Below are 13,809 nucleotides of genomic sequence, written 5' to 3'. Positions count from 1 at the left end.
ACCAATGGCATGGGACCATTCTCGATTTTCGAATTTCTTTTGGGTCCCATATAAGCTTTTGATCTTGTACAGTAATGGGATATTTGAATTCAACAAGTTGTATGTTGTATAGATACTTTATATCTATATTATTATTTTTTTTTTTTCATGGAACATGAGTCCTGATTAATTTATTATAAGATGTCCTGACAGAGTTGTTTCACGTTTTATAGGTAGTTATTAATTATGTGAAACTTGATAGTTTCGTATGAATTTTCCGCGATCTACTATTTAACTTTTAGAAATTTTTATTATGATTTGTTTATTGAGTCTGTTTGTCTTTTCTTTTGTTATTTTGAAGTATAGTCATTTATGAACTAATCGATTTCTGGAGTCTGATAGACTCAAATAGTCTTTAAAAAAAATCTGGTGTTTTTTATAACTCTCTATAAACATTTTTTTTTTAAATACCTACAAGAACTTTAATATAATTATTTTTATATATAAATATAAAAAATAAAATAAATGGAATATTATAAAAATAATAACGATCAGTGTGAATATGTAATGGATTTTATATTTTACCATGATCCATCTTACAGCTACGCGTCTGTGTGTATCGTGTTGTCATTTGAGACGTCCAGATGCCTATCGTAATGATGGTGGACTATTGATATCTTTCTATTTTTAACTTTGTAACTACATCTTTACACTGTTGAGTGTAATCAAATTCTAGATTTCTATTTAAAGATAGTTTTTTTTATTTTTTTATAGTTAAGTATCTTTTTAATTACTTCATTGTTGACTTCGATATTTAAATTAAAATTATTGAAAGAGTCTTAATTATACAATATATCGTTATTTTTATAACACTCAACTAAAAACTTTTACTTAAATACAAGAACCTTGCTTATAAAAAAAAATAACTTGAAATATATTTGGCGAAAAATAATAACCATTATTATAAATATTGCGCTAGCTAAATTATAATAAGTTTTATAATATTATACCTCGGTTCGGTGTATGGTCGGATGCGTTGGGCTTGGGCTGACACTGCGGCGCGGTGCTGTTGTAGTGCGGTGGTGTTGGGTTGTGGTCCATGGTCAGCGCTGGGCTGCGGTAGCTGCGATGCGGGACGGGGTGCTGCCTGCGGTGCGGAGCCGTGGGCGGACGACGCTGTGGTGGACCGGCTCGGCTTACCCATCTTCATCTTCTTAGTTCGGCATTTCTTCTTTGATGTTAGTGCTGCTGGGGCGGCGAGGCTTAGCGTGGCTGGTGTGACTTGGCGGCGCTCGGCTTACTCATGGTCGGTTGGGGCGACGTAGTAGCTGGGTGATGTAGTTTTAGAGCGGGCGGCGTGGTGCTGGTTCGATGCGGGCCTTGATGTTGTGGTGCGGAGCCATGTTGCTGCGACGGGGCCCGTGATGATGGAGCGTTGGTGGAGTTTAAGCTGGGGCTGCCTGGTGCAGCCCGACTGGCAGGATCGCCATATAATGTAGGAGGTACCGGAGGTAAATAACACGTCAAAGACTGTGGTTAACTCTGTATATTTGACTGAAGATACATCGTGTTTATATAGTAGGATATTATCTAATTATCTATTAATGTGGGAGTTATCATATCTATTCCATGATACTATTCCATATTTCAAAGGTTAATTGGTACTTGATACTTCTTTATTATCTTATTGTTAATCTAATGTTCTCTAAAGGTTATCTATTTAAGATGTGTGAGTGTATGACGCTATGACTGTGACCTCACTACAAGACGGTTAGATTTGGTTCGGGCCGGACCGGTCTTTGGTCCGCGTGCTCTACAGACGGCCGGATATGGTTAACGAATTAAATCCGCTGTCCGACTCGAACCAAATCTGACAGTTTGTTACAGCTATTAATTTTATACTTCACAAAAGTAGTGATGAAGAAACGATCACAATCCTCAAGATCTCTACACACATGGCGATCGGTTGCTCGATTAGAGTGAGATAGAGCGATAGAGTGAGGCAATACATGTTTGTCCTTCTCTACCTATTGCTCCATCTCACTCTAATCGTGCAACAAGTAGTTGATTAGGTGGATGTCACACTGGCTCCGATTCGCATCGCACAACCGGAGCCATTGTATCATCCACCTTAATATGTAGCGGCCAGGTAATGCGGCTAAAAAATATTGCTTGAAATGAAATGAATGAGAATGAGCTGTCATAACAGAAAAAAATCTGTTATGGCCGCTGTACATATATGGCCAACGGTTCCACCAACCCTTTGTGAAACCCCTTGGCCAAGATAAGAGCCGCTGTTTACACATTGGCGAACCAATCACTTGGCATTGGCTCTTCATGAAAGATGGACGTGGAATGGAAAAGTCTAGGAAATTCTAGATCATAGACGTTGACAGAAAAATTTGATTAAAAAATAATAACCCCGTAGTAAAATTAAATTATTTGAAATATTAACAATTTTTTGAATATTATGATAAGAACATTTATCTTTTTTAGGAAATACATTAAACATTTGCAAGGTTATTTTATTTCCTAAAATCTACACTATTATTGACATAGATAAACTTATTATTTTCGTAAATATTTCACTACCGTCCTCTCTGACGGCTGACGACCAACTGAATGAAGCGCCAACGTGTAAACGCAGTTGGCCATTGGCGCCAAGATCCTTTGATGTGTGGACAAAAAACCGACACCAATCGGTTGGCCGGCAAGCGCAAGCGCCAACTGCCAACTTACGGCCAAGTAGCCCTCTACACGCTTGGCCAAGGGGGTTGGTGGAACCGTTGGCCATGTGTGTACAGGGCCATTAGACGTTGTCAATTGCTGTGATTTGTGTTTTGAGATAAAATAAAAATAGTATATCATGGAGAATAGAGGTAAGGAGGACAATCTGTCGAAGTAGAACAGTCGCGAAAATGAGGCCTATTAATTGCAGTTACAAATCTCTGCGGTAGGAGCGCATGTCTCGCTCAATACTCAAAGGCCGGCAACAGACGAGTCTTAATTTTCATAATCTTAAAAAAAAATTGTATGCAAACTGACACTGACAGATCTGTAACGTCAGTGTCAGTTTGAACTGTCAATTTGCATACAATTTTTTTTTAAGATTATGAATTTTTAAGACTGTTCTGTTGCCGGGCAAAGACGTGACATGACATTAGACGTTCTTTACTCTAGACTGATTTCGTCAGACTGAGCAAATCAAGACGTAGTCCCGTGGTAGTGCGCTGGCTTCGTATGCGGATGTTCTCAGGTTCGATCCTGACAGCGATTTTTTTGTTTTTTGATTTTTTTTAGTATTTTAATTTTGTCAATACTAAACAAAATATTTTTGGATATTAAAAAAAAAATTGAGGAAAAAATATCTGTAGAAAAAAAATAATAAAGGTCTCATCAGGATTTGAACCCGGGACCTCTTGCTCTGTAGGCGGGGTCACTACCGAGAAGGCTAAGAGATTGTCAAACCGTTATGCACCTGCGATTGCAGCGCCACCTATCTTTTCTTTAATATGTGCACTTCTGATACATAAAGAGGTTGCTCCTTTATCTCTATTCTTCATGTAGTATATTTTTGTAGTTGGAATAAACTAGCTTAAATGGTGTATTTTAAATGAATGGTAAAAAAACTCCAAATTGATTTCAAAAGCAATTTAAAGTATTACAGTTAGTAACTAAAACAACGCAATAACCAGATGATTGCCACAAGAGGAAAAAGGTAAGTCATCTTATCTCTTCAATAGGTATGTGCATAGCCGGGCACCGTTAATCAAATATTTAACTTCGATAATCGTTAATCCGTTACTAAAAAGTTAACTTCGTTAATCGTCAATGCGATACATTTTAACAAATTTAACGTAAGTTAAAGTTAATCGATAATCCGTTAACGCGTGACAAAAAAATATTTTTACTGTAGGTATATATTTAGTTGTATCAGTAATCCACTATAATGTATTATATTACTGTAAAAGCCCGAATTACAGCAAGCCTATTGAACTCTAGGCTACATGTGGAAGGCAGTGATTGCCTGAGCTACTGCCAAGAACTGTGTCAGGAGAGCTGCAAGATCACAGCAGGCGGAAGCCGGGTAGAAGCTAGGGAAGAGAATGTGGTCGTAAATTGGGCTCGAATTTGCTGCGCTGTCACTAGAACCACAGTATAATCTAGAACAGTTGCCATGGTAAAACTTAGGATTCATCGAATCAACGTTGGTAAAAGCGAACCCATGTGAACAACAATTCTTTAGGTAATATTTGGGCTTTTGGCGATCAAAATCGGTAAAAGCTGGGATTTACCGGTTAAATCCTAGGATTTTCCGTACTTCGGACTTTTACAGTAGCGTGTTTTTCGCGGCGCTGCCCTGCTAAATTAACGATTAACGGACTCGGAGAAATTTAACGGAAGTTAACGAGTCCGTTTACATTTTTTAGAGTTAATTTAAAAGTTAATCCGTTAATCGAAATGTTAACTTCGTTAATTAACGGATTAACGAGTTAATGCCCAGCTATGGGTATGTGTATATTAAATAGGTACGCTATAATGTAATTAATGATGTAGCTACTTAATTGTGTCAAGTAAAAATGGTCACTTCTTTGCCTTGCCCCATGTTTTGCGCCTCCAAGTATAAGGCGATACGAAGTACGCCGGGCAGCTAGTTCTTTATAATGTTAACCGATTTAAGAAAGAAAGAAAGAAAGAAAGAAATTTATTTGCTAGAATACTTATAACTAAGGTACAGATGTTCGTGTAAGTAGACAAGTAAAAGTATTCAGTCATCGTCATGACGACATGCAAATGTTTCTTAAAACTAAGTATTAAATTTATTAATTATACAAAATATATAACTAATATTAAAAAAATTACAAAATTAAAATCTACACATTCAACAATAATAATTAACTTCATTCCATTGTTATATAAATAAAAAAGTATGTCAACGACTAAATATAATTAAAAGAGTTATTGTCACGTAAATCACAAATTCACAATTATTATTATTCAATGTTACAATATGTTTTAAAATTACAATTAAAAAAATTAAAATTAATTTATAAAATTCAATATATCATTACTAGGAATGTAAAAATAAAAATTATAAAATAAAACAATATTCCATTCAGTCACTTCCGTTCATTCGTTTATGCTTCCTTCCCGTTCCACTACCATCCATCCCTCATTCATTCCACGATATTGGCGGTAGCCACACATACCTTTGAAGTTGGCTCCTTCTTCATTTTTATCCTCCATTTTGTAAAATTATCTTAAAAATAAAAATTAATTTTAACTGACAAATCGAGATTTTGTGAACCCAGAGATGGCTGATCGTGCTACAAAAGACTGTCTTCAAGTGTTCGTCGAGACTACAGGGTAAGTCATAAATCTTTTTTACTTTATAACGATACTTTGATCTTTGTAGAATTTAAAAGATGAGAGTACCCGTTGATAACCAAAAAATAATTAAATATGTGAAATAAATGAAATTAACTATGTATTCCCTTGTTACAGAACGAGAAACCGGGTGAAATAGACCGCCAACATGTACCCCTGCCGGACCAGAAGATGCACGAGGGTGATTTTATTGCGCCATTCGCTTACTAAAGTCAGTATATTCTTGTACACTATAGAAACAGTGCTCCAAGAGAAAACTAGTCAAGTTCTTTTTAAATTGCGTACCATTCAAAAGTTTTACACTATTTGGCAAGGCATTATATAGAGTTATGCACATATTATATGCATTCTTTTTGTAAATGGCTAAGTGGCATCGAGGTTGGTGTAAAAGATTTAGATATTGTGATCTCTGGGTTCCAAAAAATTCTGACCTCATTTTAAATAAATCTGGGCGGGTTTTTACAAGTATACATGCTTTTTTTATATACATGCATGGCAGTGGCAATATATTTGATCTCTTAAAGAGCGGCTGACAATGATCATCAAACCACGCATTCATGATTGCACGGACACAACTTTTTTGTAATATTAAGGCTCTGTCGACATCCACCGAATTACCCCACAGTAATAGCCCGTAATTGAGCACAGACGACACAACACCATGATATGCAGTGAGTGCTGCTTCCATGCTAACAGTATTTCTCAGTTTTCTTAATGCAAATACGAATCTGGCCAATCTACTGCAAACGTTATTGATATGTTCCTTCCAATTTAGATGCTCATCTATAATTAATCCTAAAAACTTTATATTTTCACATATTGATATAGGTACACTATTATAATCTATATTTAATTGAATTGGCACACTGTTATACGAATGAAATTGAATATAGAATGTCTTAGTCATATTAATATCTAGATTATTGTTACATGTCCAATTTTTTATGTCAGCTAACGCATTGTTTACAGTATTTTCGTAGGAATCAGCGTCTTCACCCCTTACTAATAAAGTTGTGTCGTCCGCGAAAAGTAAACACTTATGTGAGATGGCTAGAGGAAGGTCATTAATGTATATTAAGAATAAAAGAGGCCCTAAGATGCTCCCCTGAGGGACACCTGATTTAACTTCACGAACTGTTGAACGGTAATTAATTTTTGTAAAGGTTTTCCCGACCTTTTCAATTTTTAGTATTTCTGTACATTGTTTTCTATGTGACAAATAGCTTTTTATCCAATTATTCGCCAATCCTCTAATACCATAATACTCAAGTTTGGCTAGTAGTATACTATGATCAACGCAGTCGAACGCTTTGCTTAAGTCCAGAAATATTGACAATACAGGTAATTTGTTGTTTAGACTTTCAGTAACATATCTGACAAAATCAAAGCACGCCAGTTCAGTTGAAAGACCTTTTCTAAAACCGTATTGTTCTGGTCGCAATAACTTGTTTCTTTCGAGAAATCCCGTTAGCCGTTCACACATTGCCTTCTCAATTATTTTAGAAATAACTGGAACAATTGTTATGGGCCTATAATTATTGGGATCTTTGCGGTCACCTTTCTTGAATAAGGGCTTTACCACAGACAGTTTTAACTGTGCGGGAAAAACCGCTTGGTCTAATGATAGGTTGATTATATGGGCTATAGGGTGACATATCCATAGAGCGCTTAGCTTGAGAATGTATGTTGTAATGTCATCATATCCGGACGTCTTACTATTGTTAAGGGACATTATGATTTTGAAAGCTTCTTGGGCATCAGCAGGTCTTAAAAATATTGTAGAAGGAAAGTTATTTATATTATTTGTTACATTATTCACATTGCCATTTGGATTCGATTTTGATAAAGTTATGTCAATAAAATAATCATTCATTAAATTACAAATATCTTCGGGCTTACTAAATGTCATATTATTATAATTTAAATAATCAATTTCATTATAACTGTTAATGCTTGCAAATTTTTTTGTGATAATGTCCCATGTAGCTTTAGACTGATTTTTACTACAAGATATATGGTTTGAATTGTAAATTTTTTGCGATTTGTAAATACATTTTCTTAAAATTTTATTGTAATTTATTAGTTGATTTTTATAAATTGATTTATTTGTCTTAGAAAATTTATATTTTAAATACAGTTTTCGTTTAGTGTGACATGACTTTCGTAGTCCTTTTGTTAACCATGCAGTTCTTCTGAAGAGATTATTCATCTTGACCTTTACGATTGGAAAGCATAAGTTATAAAACAAACACACTATGTCATAAAACGAATTAAATGCTTCCGTTAGGTCAGTTGAAGACATAACATCGTAGAACGATAACGCAGATATACACTGTATGAACTTATCAATATTCTCTTTATTGAAATCTCTCTTGTATTCAAACCATGTTTGACATATATTTTTTTGCTTTACCCTAAAAGTGATAGTTTGAGCCATATCGTGATCAGATAAGCATAATTGATGTGTAGCTACCTTAACTTTCTCTATGTTACTAGCTATCTGGTCGATACATGTATTTATTCTAGTGGGCGAATTAATGTGCAATGTAAAATTATAATTATGGCATGTACTTTTTAAATCTTTTGCGTGAGGACTATCTTTTAACACATCTATATTCCAGTCTCCACAAATTACAATTTTCTTTTTCTTGTATTTGGAGGTTAGCTGAAATAAGCAGTTTTTACTTTATTGGACAGAAGATGTTTACGTAACATCTCGTATTAATTTGAAGTACGATATACATCCGCAAGGGTGGGTAAATTGAAAGTAAAAATCTGAAAAGTTTTTTGTGAATTAAAAAAAAAGTATTCAAAATACAAACACGATTATATTTTTCCTGTAATATATAGCATAAAACCAATGTTTACTAAAATTTTCATAATTTTTCGTCGGTAAACTTCGGAGATAAGGGGGGGGGGGGAACGGTATTTTTTTTTACATTTTCCTTCAAAATTCTTTTTTTTTCCACAACAAAAAAATTATAAAAAATAGCTTATTTACGTTCAATTTGAGCTCTTTTCAACGATACCACACTTGACGTAGTAACTTGAAATTTACAGTTTGCCCCCCTTTCATTTTGGCCATTTTCTACAATTAAAATTAATATATTTAAAAAAATTATACTTTCTATTTGTAGAGGTTTACAATGTTCACAACTATTCCAAATTTCAAGTTGATAGCATTAGTAGTTCTCGAGATATTTAGGAATGTGACAGACGGACAGACAGACGGACAGAGTCGCACCATAAGGGTTCCTGTTGTACCTTTTTGGTACGGAACCCTAAAAATCATGCATATAAGGGTTAAAATGTCATACGAAATTGTCAAACGATTTATTAAAGCGACAAGGTACAGATATCATCACTTATGCCGCTGACTGTACACGAGTAAAAATTTTCAGTACACATGGTGCTACTTTATCGCACTAGTGCGTAAAGTGGGTCTTTACGTGCCTATGTCGAAACTTCAAAGGGCCATATGTAGTGAAAAACGCCGTCCAATGCACGTGCGAAGAGGAGATTCAAAACTTGTCCTTTCTATTTTCTTAATTTTATCTTTTCCGCAATTGTATCGTAATGTACTACTATTTCATTCAGTCAATTTCTGGCCACTTGTTTAGTTTTCCCCTACTATTTTCCGCACTAGTATCGTAATGTATTATAACTATACGTTTTAGTTTTACCTATAACACGTATGCAACCCTCCCTACATATTTTTACACACTTAAACATATTCTAGTATGTGACACTGCTTTAAGCGGACTCACCCGGATTCGAACCCGTGACCCCATAAATCGCGCTCGCAATAAGCACCCCACGATTGTTACAGAAATTTATACCGCGGGGAGAATAGGACTAAAGTAGAGGGGAAAGGGGGGGAAATTGGAATTCTTGTCTTCTGTTAGGTCTTGATTTAAAGTGAAATTACAGGCAAAGGTGAAAATAGTACCTATGTGTAAATGGGGGGAAAAATGTCGTATTCGAATAATATTTATAAGATGTGAATAAAATGACAGTCAGATATACATATATCGTATCGAGATCTAAAATAGATCGCGATTGTCAATAAAAATCTTGAACAAAAAGAAACTAAACTAAGATCTAATAAATTAAATTATATTACTTATATAAGTGTAAAAATAAGTTAGGCATAAATTAAATAAATAGATCTAGACTGATGCTAATTTTAGGTACTTGCTAAGGTTATGGCATATTGTAAAATCATAAATAAGGCAAAAATAAATTTAAATAGATATCATACACGAAAGAAAAAACGACAGGGCCCACTGGTGGCCGAGCCGGGAATCGAACCCGGGTCTTCAGCTTACGCGGCTAACGTCCTCACCACTAGACCACCCGCCCGCAAAAATATTCAAAAATAAAAATCATTCAATAAAATAGTTTGATTTGTTCCCTAGTTGTAAGGCAAAAATACTTTACTTCATCTTTAGGGTTCCGTACGAAAACGTACAAAAGGAACCCTTATGGTGCGACTCTGTCCGTCTGTCTGTCTTTAATTTTAATTCAAATGCTGTAAAAATCAAGAAAACATTTTATTTACATGAACATATGTACATAATTATATAAGAAACTAAGACTAAACTTAAAAGCTAGCTAATGTCTAAAATAGGCCCTTGAGGCGTTGTACCAAGGATACCTACTGGCGACATTTCCTCGCTGTATCGCAATGTAAGAATTCAAATTCAAATACTTTAGTTTTAATAGACAGTTTCCGGAAGACATTTTTTTATGTGACCTAGATCGAAAATCGTTTAATTATAATACCCATTCAACGGTCCATTTGCATATTTAATTAAAAGCCTAAGTGCGTCAGGTTACTGTCACTCGACAGCAGATGGCGTGCCAACCTGTCAGTCACGGAAATCTATTGCAAAAGCTTACATAAACTTTGTCAAACAAGTCTGCCAGTAAATAAGAACAAAGAAAACTATATGCATCCTTTTCTTTAGGGTGCTATAGAAAAGGATACCTATAGTTTTCTTTGTTCTTATTTACTGACGGACTTGTTTGACAGAGTATACCTGGGGGCCCATTTTGGAATCTCGGCCATTAGATTTCGTGAAATTACTTCAATAATATCTCCACTAATAGCGATTTAAAATTTAAATTCTACTAACAGAATCGAAAACGAGTGGTCATTACCACTAGTTTTAAAATTACTAGCCGTCCTTTTTAAAAAAAAATAGCATTACGATGTTTTCCACAGACTTCCGAACGGCGAATTCGTGCGTACGAAATTCAATAATCGATCCCATGGGGCCCGTTTCTCGAAAGGTTTGTATTACAAGTGCGCGAACTGTCAGATCGTATGGGTTGTCATGGAAACACACTTGTAATACAAGGCTTGTACCTTTCGAGAAACGGGCCCCTGGTAGCACTAGTGATACAGATCCAAAAATATTAGTTTGAGGTATATTAAAGTGAGGTTTGGATTTACACTACTGTTAAGTAATATTTTGTGGATTACTTTTTTTAGTGTTACTCGGATTGTTGCCATAGTAACGGGTTTTCTTGTCTCTTGGACAACCACTTATACAATCATAATTTTACTTTATTCTGTGTGTATCAGACATGCATTTTGTGCTTGTTTCTCTAACGTGTAAGTGCACCTGCAGGGTTAGCAGATGATTGCCGCGAGAGTATGTCGCCGCGAGATAGACTACCCGTCCTTATGTCATTAATACAGTTAGAAGAAGACGTGTCATCTTAGGGTGGATCGGTCTTGTATGAAAAAAATATTTTTCTTTTGTATTGAAATGGGCATACGACCAAAAGTTGCTCATAAGTATAAAACTTTAAAATATGAAATATTAGTGAAATTGGACAATGCAAAGTACTGCCCCAACTTAATTAAAGTTTTGAAAATTTTGACATAAATTTAATATTAGATACAGTTTCAGTATTATTCATAAATAATGTTAAAATTATGAAAAGTAACAATCAATTTACGAATTTATTTCCACCTGGCAACATTGCTTTCTCATAATGGTAAATACGACGGTAGTTTTAACTGTAGTCAAATGTAGAGCTACCCTACGTTGTTGCGAAAATTGACAAGTTGAAAGTATAAACACGAGATTGTTTGCGACACGTAAATATTTACCGGAGGCAATAGTTATTTAAAATGTCATTATCTACATTACGGAGTGATTTCATATATCCTATATTTGGCCATGGAAGAGATTTAAAAGTTAATGTTTTGCAGTTTCAAGTGGTAAAGCTGAATTTATTAGCAAATGCATCAAAGAGTTTTTAGACAAAAAGAACATGGACTGTAAATATTTGGTCGTAGTTGGATGTGACGGTACTGCCGTCAATACAGGACCAAACGGAGGCGTTATAAGGCATTTGGAAAAAATATTACAAAGCCCATTACAATGGTTCATTTGTCAGTTACATGCAAATGAACTTCCTTTACGCCACTTATTTCAAACTCTTGACGGTCCCACAACCGGCCCACGAAGCTTTTCAGGACCAATAGGGAAGCTTTTGAAAGACTGTGAAAAGTTAAAGTTAGTTTCCTTTCAGTCTATAAAATGTGATTTACCAGATATTACAAATAAAAATGATCTAAGCACAGACCAATTGTATTTGTATGACATTTGTAACGCAATAAGTTGTGGTCATTGTAATGAAAGACTGTCACAAAGAAATCCTGGTAAAATAGTTCACTCCAGGTGGCTTACCACAGCAAACAGAATCCTTAGACTCTATGTTTCTTCCATTTCTCCGTCAGATAATTTACTACATTTAGTGAATTTCATTTTGTGTATGTGTAGGTATGCTCCCATGTGGTTCGCGATTAAAACGAAACCGATTTGTACTAATGGTGCGAAACACTTATATAAGACTATTCAACTTTCTAGATATATGCCACAACAATTAAAATCAGTGATTGACCCAGTCATACAACGAAATGGTTTCTTCGGCCACGTAGAAAATGTATTAATTGCTATGTTGGATGACGACCGAAAGGAAGTAAAATGTTTTGCACTACAGAAAATACTTAATGCAAAGAATTTTCCGCAGACTAATAATGTGAGGACCTTCAAATTGCCTAAATTCAACTTTGCTTCTACAGACTACGTTGACATGATACCTTGGGAAAACACAACAGTTACTGTGCCACCATTGCTGAAAAACCTAAGCACAAATGCCATACGCGAATGCATTAAAAACCTGGACAAAATTGATGACTTGATATTACCTCTACTGAAATTGTATTCCTGTCACACTCAAAGTACTGAAAGATGTGTAAAAATAGTGACAGAAGCCTCTGCTGCTGTTTGTGGCCCTATCAAAAGAGATGGTTTTATAAGAGCAAGACTTAAATCTCGCAAAATAATGCCTTTATTCAACTCCAAAAAAGATTTTAAAATTGAATAAATTTTCTTATTTTAGGCTATAAATCAACACCAACAGAAACAACTAATACTCATAAATTCAATTTGTTTTTAAAATTATTACATGTTGTAGTTATGCAGCATTTAAATAAATACGTTATGAATAAAAAATTGTTGTTTTAGTGTTTTTTCTATATATTTTTAAATTAATACTCCCAACTGTGTTCCTACCACTTTTCAGTGGTCTTGGGGCAGTACTTCCTGAAATATTTCAGTAATAATATTTATACTGATTTTAATGTTTTCGTAACGAGTAACTTTCTAATATATGCCAAAATCAAAATTCGAAAAAAACGAAAAGACTCATCTATCTCGCGGCGACATACTCCCGCGGCAATCATGTGCTAGGCCTACTGATGACTTTAATAAATTGTTATGACGCGTCAGGTTTCCATCACTAGACCGACAGATGGCGTGCCGACCTGTCAGTCACGGAAATGTATTGCAAAAGCTATATTGCTTTATTGCTCAAGCAATATTAGAGCCAAAAACAACTAAAGTTTAACTTTAGTTAACATAGAGGAATAAGTAATATAAGAGTTGTAACTCCATATATCAGTAAATGCGGGTTATTTGTATAGGCATAGTTAAGTGACATCTAGCGACATTCACGCGTCAAATATACCTTGACAAACTTTGATGGCTATAAGTATTATTGGTTTAATATCAGTAGCACAGAGTATGGTTATGAGATCCTATATTGGTCGTCTTGCATCAGGCGCTCGCGCAGCAATAACAACAAGGCCGGAATCGAACCCGCGCTATATATACGCGAGGCCGCTTGACACTGAGCAGGCTCGGGTTGCACTCGTATTAAATGCATTGAGTGCTTCAGTTTAGCCCGAGTTTTATTTATGAACATGCATAATGATCTTATTTTTGTTTTTATGTATATTTTAATATCTGGGAGACCGCGAGCTTTGCTCGGAAAACGTATAAAAACTTAAAAATACGCGTCCCAGGGATAACACAGCTAGATAAATCGAAGTTTGTCTTGTTTATATGTAAAAACCTTAAA

General features: G+C 35.0%; 1 non-coding gene across 1 annotated transcript; it reads right to left on the bottom strand.

Annotated features, from left to right (window-relative positions):
* Nucleotides 1-9,657: 9,657 nt before the first annotated feature.
* On the bottom strand, nucleotides 9,658-9,729 carry Trnat-cgu. Its single transcript has one exon. It is a non-coding gene; the product is annotated as a tRNA-Thr (tRNA).
* Nucleotides 9,730-13,809: the final 4,080 nt, after the last annotated feature.

Source organism: Leguminivora glycinivorella, chromosome 26, assembly GCF_023078275.1.
Source record: "Leguminivora glycinivorella isolate SPB_JAAS2020 chromosome 26, LegGlyc_1.1, whole genome shotgun sequence".
NCBI classification, from domain to species: Eukaryota; Metazoa; Arthropoda; class Insecta; order Lepidoptera; family Tortricidae; genus Leguminivora; species Leguminivora glycinivorella.
Note: the sequence above shows the minus strand (reverse complement) of the source record. Positions and strands in the feature narration are given on the sequence as shown.